The following is an 11,543-nucleotide window of genomic DNA, read 5'->3' on the forward strand; positions in this document are numbered from 1 at the left end:
AGACTGGCGCTCCAGTACCGCTTGTCGTGCGGTAGCAGAGAGAACAGTCTATGAATAGGGTGGCTGGAGTCTTTGGCAATTTTTAGGGCCTTACTCTGACACCGCCTGATAAGAGGTCCTGGATGGCAGGAAGCTTGGCCCCAGTGATGTACTGGGCCTTATGCACTACCCGCTTTAGTGCCTTGTGGTCAGAGGCCGAGCAGTTGCCATACCAGGGAGTGATGCAACCTGTCAGGATGCCCTCGATGGTGCAGCTGTAAAACCTTTTCAGGATCTCAGGACCCATGCCAAATATTTTCAGTCTCCTGAGGGGGTGTTTAGTTCTAGGGTCCTTAGCATAGTGATGAGCTTTGAGGGCACTATGGTGTTGAATGCTGAGCTGTAGTCAATGAATAGCATTCTCACATAGGTTTTCCTTTTGTCCAGGTGGGAAAGGGCAGTGTGGAGTGCAATAGAGATTGCATAATCTATGAATCTATTGGGGCGGTATGATTGGAGTGGGTCTAGGATTTCTGGGATGGTGGTGTTGATGTGAGCCATGACCAGCCTTTCAAAGCACTTCATGGCTACAGACGTGAGTGCTACAGGTCGGTAGTCATTTATGAAGGTTACCTTAGTGTTCTTGGGCACAGGGACTATGGTGGTCTGCTTGAAATATGTTGGTATTACAGAGGGGACAGGTTGAAAATGTCAGTGAAGACACTTGCCAGTTGGTCAGCGCATGCTCTGAGTACACGTCCTGGTAATCCGTCTGGCCCTGCGACCTTGTGAATGTTGACCTGTTTAAAAGGTCTTACTCACATTGGCTACGGAGAGCGTGATCACACAATTGTCTGGAACAGCTGATGCTCTCATGCATGTTTCAGTGTTACCTGCCTCGAAGCGATCATAGAAGTAATTTAGCTCGTGGTAGGCTCGTGTCTGGGCAGCTCTCGGCTGTGCTTCCCTTTGTAGTCTGTAATAGTTTGCAAGCCCTGCCACATCCAACAAGCGTCGTAGCCAATGTACAGTAGAATGATTCAATCTTAGTCCTGTATTAACGCTTTGCCTGTTTGATGGTTCATCGGAGGGTATAGTAGGATTTCTTATAAGCCTCCTGGTCCCGCTCCTTGAAAGCGGCAGCTCTACCCTGTAGCTCAGTGCGGATGTTGCTTGTAATCCATGGCTTCTGGTGGGGTATGTACCTACAGTCACTGTAGGGACGACGTCATCGATGCACTTATTGATGAAGCCAGTGACTGATGTGGTGTACTCCTCCTCAATGCCATCGGAAGAATCTCGGAACATATTCCATTCTGTGCTAGCAAAACAGTCCTGTAGCTTAGCATCCGCTTCATCTGACCACTTTTTTTATTGATAGATAGATAAAAAAGAATAAACGCAACAAGTGTTGGTCCCATGTTTCATGAGCTGAAAAAAAATATCCCCAAAAACACATTGAAATAGGTGGGTCAACATTGGCAAAATATTCATTTTCACAGTATTTACGCATCCAGATAGTGAAAGGGGGAGAAGAGACCAACTCAACTCGCTCAAAGTCAAATTTAATATGTTGTAGTAGCTTTGTAAAGTTTGCCTTTAGGAAGTCTTTCAACTGGCGGGTAACTGAAACACCTGGATATGTGAATTTGCTTGTGACCTTTTGAATGGAAGTGTAGCCAAACTGGTGGATCCGTCTTGCGGGAGAATAGGAAACATTTCCCATTTATGCAGATTTAGTTTATACCCAGATATTTCCCCAAAGGTTTCAAGAGTATTCAAAACGATTGTTGCAGATAACATTGGATCAGAGATAAATAAAAGTATATAAAATCAGCATAAAGTGAGGTTGTGTGTTTGAGACCTCTTATCACCCCTTTCACTACCTCACTGCTACGTAGAGCGATGGCAAGTGTCTCTTTGGCTAAAGAAAAAGTAATGGAGACATTGAACAGCCCTGCCTAGTGGAACATTGTAAAGGAAAGTATTCAGAAAGGATGGCATTACTTCGAACTGAAGCCAGTGGAAATGTGTATATTATTTTACCCCATTTAATAAATGCATCTCCAAAACCAAAGCCCTTTAATGAATAAATAATCCCATTCTATATGTTTTTCCTGCATCCATCAAAATAACTATTTCTGAGTTTGCAGAGGGTGGAGTATATATATAATATTAAACAGGCATCTCAAATAAAATAAAAATGAGTGTCTGTTTTTAAATAAACCCTGTCTGATCGGGGTTGATTAAAGAAGATAAGGCAGTCTCAAGGAGAAGTGATAGGGTTTTATACAATATGTTATAGCTTAATAGGACTATAGGAGGCACACTCAAGGGGATCCTTATCTTTATTTAGAATTATTGATATAGTGACTTGGTAAAAAGTCTGGGGTAGAGATTTGGTATCAAACGGGTGGGAGAAGGCTGAGGCTAAAAGCGGTACGAGTTGTTTAGCAAACGTCTTAAAAAAAAATTCAGCTGAGAACCTGTCTGGTCCCGGTGCTTTGCCATTCTTAAAGGACTTTATAGCTTGTAAAATTTCTGAAGAGGTAAGTGGTTTATTAAGATCCATTCTCACTTTGTTGTTTAGCTTCGGTATTGGTAAACTTGAGAGGAAAGTGTCTATCAACTGGGAATCTCCAGAGGCTTCAGTGTTATATAAAATTAAAGTAAAAGTTTTAAACTGATTATTGAGCACATGGCTATCATTTGAATTCAGACCTTATTTTTTACCAATCTACCAATTAGTGCCCTTCTTTGCGAGGAATTGGAAAACCTCCCTGGTCTTTGTGGTTGAGTCTGTTTGAAATTTTGACTGAGAGACCTTACAGATAATTGTAGGTGTGGGGTACAGAGATGCGGTAGTCACAGTGGCAAATCGTGATTATAGGACCTAGGCCTTCAGAGGGACCAAAAATCTTCCAATACGTTGTATCAAACTAAAAAAAATCTAGAAAATCTCCTCCATAGGAGGAGGCAGATAGCTGGGTCCAGGGGCAGGCAGAAGGTCATATGCGGTAGGTCCAAAAATGGCAACAGTACAGGCAGGGAATAGGCAAAAGGTGTCGTGAGTGAGGCAGGCAGCCAAAAACTATCATACATGGGAGGAGAGACAGATGGTGAAAACCCAGAGCTCCCAAAAAGTGTGTCTCAAAACAAACAATACCTCACAGTGATGGGGTGCAAGGAACTGAACTAAATAGTGTGGGATGATAACATGCAGGTCTGTGAACAGGTGATTAGAATTCCTGTGATTGGGATCTGGAGCATGAGCTGGAAAGTGGGCTGCCACACGTTACACTGAGTACAAAAGAAAAAGGATATACATCATCAATGCAAGCACATAAAGTTTGCGCCTTTTGTAGCGGCTAGAACTGTTCACTTGTTTGTCAGTGACAAGTAACGTGACCAGATGGACCAATACAATTCAATTTCACACATCGCACCAAAATGGACAAATCATAGCTGTGTATGCAAACCAAATGATGATCGGTAACAGGATTTTCTAACAGTACAAAATAAGGTAGCTACATGCCATGAAAAAAACAGTTTCCTAATCAACTTGAAAAATAAATGGAGCCTAACGACTTTAAGCAGGTTCAGGAGACAATACAGACACAGAGCCAGTGGACAGATCTTCTGAAGACCATGAGGAAGGAAATCCCTGGCCGCATCTCAAAGAACACTTCAGCTTCAAGCAGAGCAGAGGAATCAGTGTAATTATGGAATGTAAGCTCTGCTTACCAAAGATGGTGGAGGTGGCTACCTAGAAAAAGTCTGCGTCAAACTTGAGGAAACATGTAGTGGTACAAAAATTAAAGTTACAAATATATTTTATCGCCATGAATGGCATTTGTTGTGTAGGCTATGTAGCTAACAAAGTGTTGCTACTAGCCAGTTGCATTCAATCTGTAGCATAATGCTAACGTTAGCTAGCTAATCCGGTTGCTAGCTAGTTAAAAGCTAACCCTGACCAACGTCTTTATACAGCTGAAGGAAGTATAAGCTGTGGTGCGGGCTATTACTGCATTGACATTATGGTGGCTAGTAGCTAGCCATCCCCATAATGTATGTTGTTGGGGATAGCTAAAAGTGAAATGAATGAACTTGTGAAGATAAAATAAATAATTTTGAGACCTGGGATTTTTAGGTTTGAACATTATCTTTTTTTGCTTGCTTATTACCTAGCTATATCTGTTTGGATCATTGAGTTTCAAATAATAGCCAAAAATCATGTTCGGTAAAACTATAGTTCTTATGACTGGGAAAAGAAAGAACAATATTCCCCAATATTCGTATGTATTTGGACAGTGACAATATTCAAAACATGCTGTAATTTCTAAATGGTTCATTTGATATGAATAAAAACACCTTATAGCTGACAGTTTGCATTTAACCCCATTGGATTTTAAAAGATACAATGACAATGTGCTGGACTACAGAGCAAAAACAAAAATGTTGTCATTGCCCAAATACTTACAGATTGCACTTTGTGCTGGTTTAAGTTAATTTGTATAAAACCAAACTGGTCAGGCTATATACATTTTGCCCAGATTGATGCAATAATTTTGTCCACAGAGGAAACATCCATTAAAGATGACAAACTACAATATTCTCACCTCTGCAACCACAAACAAATGAACCAAGGAACTATCAAACACCTCAACTTGCAAGCAAACGAAGATGTCTGAAATAATGGCAGTGGGAGGAGCCAGGTGCGTCACACAGGCAACCGTTGACAAGCTTGTCAATAATTAGATCTGTGAGTGCCATCAACCACTCTGTGGTCGAACAACCAGCTTTTAAATAGTTGGTAACCACCCTGCATTCTCAATGCAAAGTGATCTCCAGATCTACTGTTCATTCAAGAATACATGAAGCTGCCAGTCACATGAAGAAGAGAGTTAGGCCACACCTTGGCAGGGTAAATTATGCTGCCACCACCACTGATTGTTCGACAGCTCATCAAAGGAGTTACATGGATAGATGAAGAAACTCTGGTGAGACGTTCTGCTGCACTCGCATGCAAGAGATTGAGAGGTTCCCACACATTTGATGTGCTTGCAGGTGCCCTCGATGACATCCATTGTGCATACAGGATCAAGGGGAAAGTGGTAAGAACCACACAGAGTGGATCAAACTTCATCAAAGCATTCAATGTTTTTGGTGAACAGAGCCAGGCAGTAGAGTCAACAGACCGAGACTCAGATGCTGAAGAGCCAGCAGAGCAGGTTGAATACCAAGACACCTATTCCATCCTGGAAAATTACAGTGGCCTAGAATATCAACTCCCTCAGCATCAACGGTGTTCGTGTCACCTGCTGAACCTCATTGCAAGAACAGATTCTGCGTTGGCAGAAACAAATAGTGATGGCTACAAAAGGTTGTCCAGGTCGTCTTTTGCCAAATGCCAAGCCATGTGGAATAAAACGGGGCGGTCAACATTAGCTGCTGAAGTTGTAGCGAATGAGTGCAAACTGCAGTTGATCTGTCCAAATCAAACACGTTGGAACTCAACGTACCTGGCTGTGGAGAGGATCACACGTATCATACAAGAGAAGGGGGAGGATGCCATAAGAAGTGTGTGTGAAGAATTACAAGTGAAAATGTGACTAGCAAATCTTTGAATCAATGTAATGTTTTCCTATTACAATAATATTTATTGTTCATGAGATGTTAACATCTTGCCAAATGTGCCTATCACTTATCAGAGCCATTCAGAATGGTCTGCAAAAGTTATTTGGAAAAAATGGAGGAGTTACAGCTTTTTGCTGCTGCAATCCTTCTGCCAAAGTTAAGACATCTTGGACTGACAAAGCTAATGTCACAGCCGGTATGATTTCTTTACTCGAAAAGGTTTTAACCTCATTGTCCATATGATGATATCTTTTGGTCTTTGAGCCTTTTCTTTAATTGTTTTGTTTCTTTTTTTCGTTATTTAAGTTTCATTACAGGTGCTGGACAATAACCTTTGCATATAAGTATGTTTGGGTACAGCCAGACATGGACTCAACTCAGAGAATTTTAGGTCTGAATGCATTTCAACAACTCAAATCAATCTCAGTATCTGAGAATAACAAGTGTGGAAGTCTGTGTTAGAGCTATTGCAATGCCAATAATATGATTGTGTTGCCAGCCACATACAACAGTTTTCTGAAGCACTGAATATGTGAATGTTGTGTTGCAGGATAAACTCAATTAAGTTAGAAAATCAGCTCCTACTGAAACTGAAGGGCAAATTCAGAGAGAAGTGAAGTGAGTTAAGTGTTCGATAGGTAGTTCCACAAAGAAAATATGCCTTTTGAACATTTGTATACATGAAAGTTGAAGATTTAATATTAAAATCAGCTGTGCTGGATTATCTTGTTGGTTATTTTCAGGTGTTTTATGGAACATTTAGCCTGTCAAGCATTACATGTAAACAATATTACAATATTACCGTCTTCTGGGCTCCGGGTCTTGCTGTATCCTGTGGAGATCAAAAACTGAACTCCCTCCCGTTACCTCTGGTACCGTCCGCCAACTATACAGGAGTCCTTTCCTTTCCTTTCCTCCCCCAGTCTCTCCCCCGTGTGCTGCCCTTCTGGCAGCTTTATGGGACTTGTACAGCTGGTGAGCAATCAGCCCTTGATTACTCACCAATCCCCAATCAGCCCCAATTAGTCCTGGCCAGAGAGCCCGTCGAGACCTGGCACGTCCAGCAGATGGAGCCATCGTCTCGTGATGTATACTCCGTCTGTCACCAGGCCTCAACGAGTCTCCCCCTGGTGGCTGACCTGCTGTACACCACAATATACAGTAGTATATAGAAAAGTGTTTTTGATATTCATTTGTGAAGCTTGCATTCCAACTTCCATTATTGTAAAAGGAGAATAAAAATAACCATCAATTTAAATAGCAAATTTTAGAAGTAACAGTAGTCAGAGTAAAAGTAACTTTTTTAAATGTGCTACTTTTTACTTGAGTAGTTTTTTTACACCAGTACATTTAATTGATTACAATTTAATTAAAAGTAACAGTACTTCTACTTGAATAGGATTTTACAGTACTCTTTCCACCCCTGAAAATAACAATAGCGAGACTATACAGGGGGGTACTAGTACAGAGTCAACGTGCGGGAGCACTGGTTAGCTGCAAAAAGAAATTTAAAAAATAAGTGCCACTCACCAAAGTCTAGTCCAGGGCTCGCCAACTCTGTTCCTGGAGCACTACCCTCCTGTAGGTTTTCACTACAGCCCCAGTTGTAACTAACCTGATTTATCTTACCAGCTCATTTTTATGGTTGGAGCGAAAACCTAAACAAACTACGCTGAACCGAACTACACCGTAATTAGCAATGTGTCCAACCGGCCTCACAACCGCAGACCACGTGTATGATGTCAACGTTGTGATAGAGTGCCCCATTTTGGCAGGGGAGGTTATGGTATGGGTAGGCATAAGCTACAGACAACGAGCACAATTGCATTTTATCAATGGCAATTTAAATGCACAGCGATACCGTGACGAGATCCTGAGGACCATTGTCGTGCCAGTCATACATCGCCATCACCTCATGTTTCAGTCTGATAATGCATGGCCCCATGTCACCAGGATCTGTACACAATTCCTGAAAGCTGAAAATATCCCAGTTCTTTCATGGCCTGCATACCAGATGTCACCCCTTGAGCTCATCTGGGATGCTCTGGATCAACGTGTATGACTGCATGTTTCAGTTCCCGCCAATATCCAGCAACTTTGCAAAGCTATTGAAGAGGAGTGGGACAACATTCCACAGGCCACAACCTGATCAATTCTAGGAGGAAGGAGATCTGCATGAGGCAAATGGTGGTCACACCAGATACCGACTGGTTTTCTGACCCACACCCCTACCATTTTTTAAGGTATCTGACCAACAGATGCATATCTGTTGTCCCAGTCCTGTGAAATTCATAGATTAGGGCCTAATGAATTTATTTAAAAAATAAAAAAGTTGTTGCATTTATATTTTGGTTCAGTATATATTTATTTTCAGGGTAGCTTTACTGTATCTCAACTTCTTCCAATGTGAAGTAATTGGTAGCTATATTTTATAGAGTAGCTTCTCCAACACTGACCCTGAGATGGCTTATTGTAAAGTACAAGTAGCAGTGTTTCTATGATTTTCTTATCTAGGGAGAGATAATATAATGGCAAGAAAAAGTAATGCTGGTCATATTTGTGAAACAGCTGTCAGCGTGAAGAAGCATTCCACCAATCTGAGGGTGAGAATGCCTGTCCTGGAGGTGCTCTTCCTAGCCCTCTATGCTGCCTTTGTCAGCTGTGACGATGATGCTAAATTGCAGAACAATGAGACCAAACCCCTGGACAACGCACTTTACAGATATTACCCATTCTTTGCTGACATTCAGGTGATGATATTAAATGGGTTTTGGGTGCCTTCTGGCCTTCTTTTGCCTCTACGGCTTCAGTGGGACGGTCTTCAACTTTCTGATGGCCACCCTCACCATCCAGTGGGCCATCCTGGTACAGGGCTACTTCCAGTTCAGCCATGATGGGAATATCCACCTGGGGGTCATCAACCTGATCAATGCAGTTTGCCTGTGCCGTGGTGCTAATCTCCTTCGGGGCCGTCCTGGGTAAGACCAGCCTAGTGCACCTCCTAGTCAAAGCCCTGCTAGAGATCTCAGTGTTTTCAGTCAATGAATGGGCTGTGCTCAAGTACCTGAAGATCAACGATGCAGGGGGATCCATCCTCATCCACCTGTTAGCCTGCTATTTCGGCCTGGGTGTAACGTTTGTCCTGTAAAGGCCACATCTGAATGAGGGCCACGGCAAGGAGAACACCATTTACCAGTCAGACATCCTGTCAGTTATGGACATCTTATTCCTCTGGGTGTTCTGGCCCTCCCTGAACTTTGCTCTAACCCTGAAGGGAGATGATCAGCACAGGGCCATCCTGCACACCTTCATAGGCTTCAGCTTCTCCATCCTCACGTCGTTTGCCCTCTCCACCATGCTCAACAAGAACGGCAAGATCACCATGGCCGACATCCAGAACGTGACACTGGCAGGCGAGGTGGCGGTGGGGTTGTCGGTGGACATGATCACTACTGCAGCAGCATACGTGCTAGGTGTGATGAGCTGCACCACTTGGGATATAAGTATCTCAGCCCCTTTCTGGCCCGCCACTTCCGGATCCAGGACCATTGTGGTGTCCATAACCTGCATAGCCTCACAGGACTCATATTTTATTTATTTAACCAGGAAGGGCTCATTGAGATTTGAAGTCTCTTTTTCAAGAGCATCCTTGCCAAGATAGGCAGCACCAAGTCATTACACAATTACAACAGGTAACCTAGGAAAAAAAACATAATTCATAGGAGTATTTCAAAATCATTAAACATCAAATTAAAATCATTGACATGTTAGGGAATCAGTCTCAAAATCCTTCATCAATGATTTAAAAACACCAATTGGGACAAGTTCTTCCAATTTAAAAGTATTTTGTAAAGGCGTTCCAAGCAGATGGCGCAGAGTACATAAAAGCCCTTTTACCAAACTCAGTTCGGACATTTGGAACAGTTAGCAGGATAAAGTCCTGCTAACGAAGAGAGTACCCACCACATTTGTGAACAATGAAAATTCCCAAATAAAATGGTAGTAAACCCAAAATGGCTTTGTAAATAGAAGTATACCAGTGACTACGATTGACGAGAGAAGGCCAGCCAACCCTTGTATATAAAGTGCATTGGACGTAAGGGTTTTGCAGTTTAAAATAAATCTCAATGCTCCGTGTGGAAGCATTCATATATAACATACCCCTATAGTCTAGTAAAGGCATAAATGTAGCTGATACTAGCCTCCTCCTGGCTTCAAAAGAACAGGCCTTATTCCTAAAATAAAATCCCAACATAAGTTCAAATTGTTTTGTAAGTTGTTGAATATGCAATTTAAGAGGCCATCATCAATTCAATTCCAATATATTTATATGAGGTTACAGTCTCAATCTCATTGCCCTGACATTTCTTCTATTTCTTGCCTTAGGAAACACCATTAGTTTAGGTGTCAGTATTGAGGATAAGCTTCAATTGACACAAGGTATGTTGAACAGTATAAAAAGCAGTTTGCAAGTTCTGGAAAGCTTTTGTGAGAGACGAGGCACAACAATAAATAACTATTATCATAAAAGTGAAGTTGCGCATTTTTGACTAAATTATTTATATAAATAGTGAATAAGAGGGGACCAAGTACAGAGCCCTGGGGCACACCATTAGACAGACAATTTAACAGACATGAGTCCATCAAATTGAGTTCTTTTATCAGACACATAGTTAGCAAACCATGCAACTGCATGCGCCGAAAGACCTACGCTCGACAATCTCTGCCTCAGTATAGCATGATCAACTGTATCAAAAGCCTTAGAGATCAATAAAAAGAGAGACAGTGCTGTTTTTTGTCAAGGGCTTCAGTGATAGCATTTAAAACCTTCATGGCTGCTTTAATTGTGGTATGCTTCTTTCTGAAGCCCGATTGGTACGTTGATAAAATAGAGTTAGTGAACAGATAAAAATAGTTTTTATAGACTAACAAGTTTTTCAAGTACTTTCGCCAGGGGTGACATCTTTGAGATTGGGTTATAATTATTTAAAAGAGTTGGATCTCCCCCTTTTAAAAGTGGATAGAACAAATGCTGATTTCCAGATCTTTGGAATTTCATTAAATTCCAGGGTTAGATTGAACAGATAGGTAAGTGGTTCAGCTATAAAAATCAGCTGCCAGTTTTAAAAAGCAGGGATCAAGAAGCTCAGGACCTGCAGGCTTTCTCTGATCTAAGGATTTCAGGGTTTTATGTACCTCCTGCACTGAGAATGGCAAAAAGCGCTGTGGGGATATGTGCCATCGTGACAGCCACTGAGGAGGTGTATGAACCCAGTATTTATGAGCTCTTTAGCCACAGGGCACTTATGGAAGGAGACCCTAAGCTTCTGGTACTCTAGGAGTTGATCCCTAGTCTTCAGCCAGGTCCGGGGTAGAGTGCCAGGGGACAGGGCCTCTACTACCTGGCAGCTGTGTTCTCCACTATCAGAGTGGCAGCACTAGGGGGCGTATTGAGAGGCTTTGTGTTGAAGCTGCCGTATCTTGCATCACCCTCAGATGACCTCTGCTTTGATGAGCTGTTTTTCATTGTCCGATGGGTCTAAACGGTCAAATCAGAACTGATTCGACAGCACAAGAGTGCTAGCTATGCATTTAATTGTATAAATATGTTTAATGCTAACTGACTGTAAAAATGTAAATTGATTAGAAAATAATTGTATATTTGTAGAGTTTAATAGAAGAAATCCTCAGTCATGGATAATGTACTCTGTGGTCCATTTCTCTTTCTTGCACTTCTGCATTTTCAATCACACACACAATAAAAGTTTGTTACACACAAACGTTTTTGTAACCATTCTAATTTGCTTTTGTACTTCTTTTCATATGTTATAGTGTGCAAGTCTGTCTCACTGGCTGATGAAATCCATGTCAATTTTTAGTTGTTTATAAACGTAAACTTATGTGCAGGGGTAATGCAGTCCTATGGG

General features: G+C 41.7%; 1 pseudogene; it reads left to right on the forward strand.

Annotated features, from left to right (window-relative positions):
* Positions 1 to 8,144: 8,144 nt before the first annotated feature.
* On the forward strand, positions 8,145 to 11,058 carry LOC106571882 (ammonium transporter Rh type B-like; annotated as a pseudogene).
* The last annotated feature ends 485 nt before the right edge of the window (positions 11,059 to 11,543 follow it).

The sequence above is a fragment of the Salmo salar genome, chromosome ssa15 (assembly GCF_905237065.1).
Source record: "Salmo salar chromosome ssa15, Ssal_v3.1, whole genome shotgun sequence".
NCBI classification, from domain to species: domain Eukaryota; kingdom Metazoa; phylum Chordata; class Actinopteri; order Salmoniformes; family Salmonidae; genus Salmo; species Salmo salar.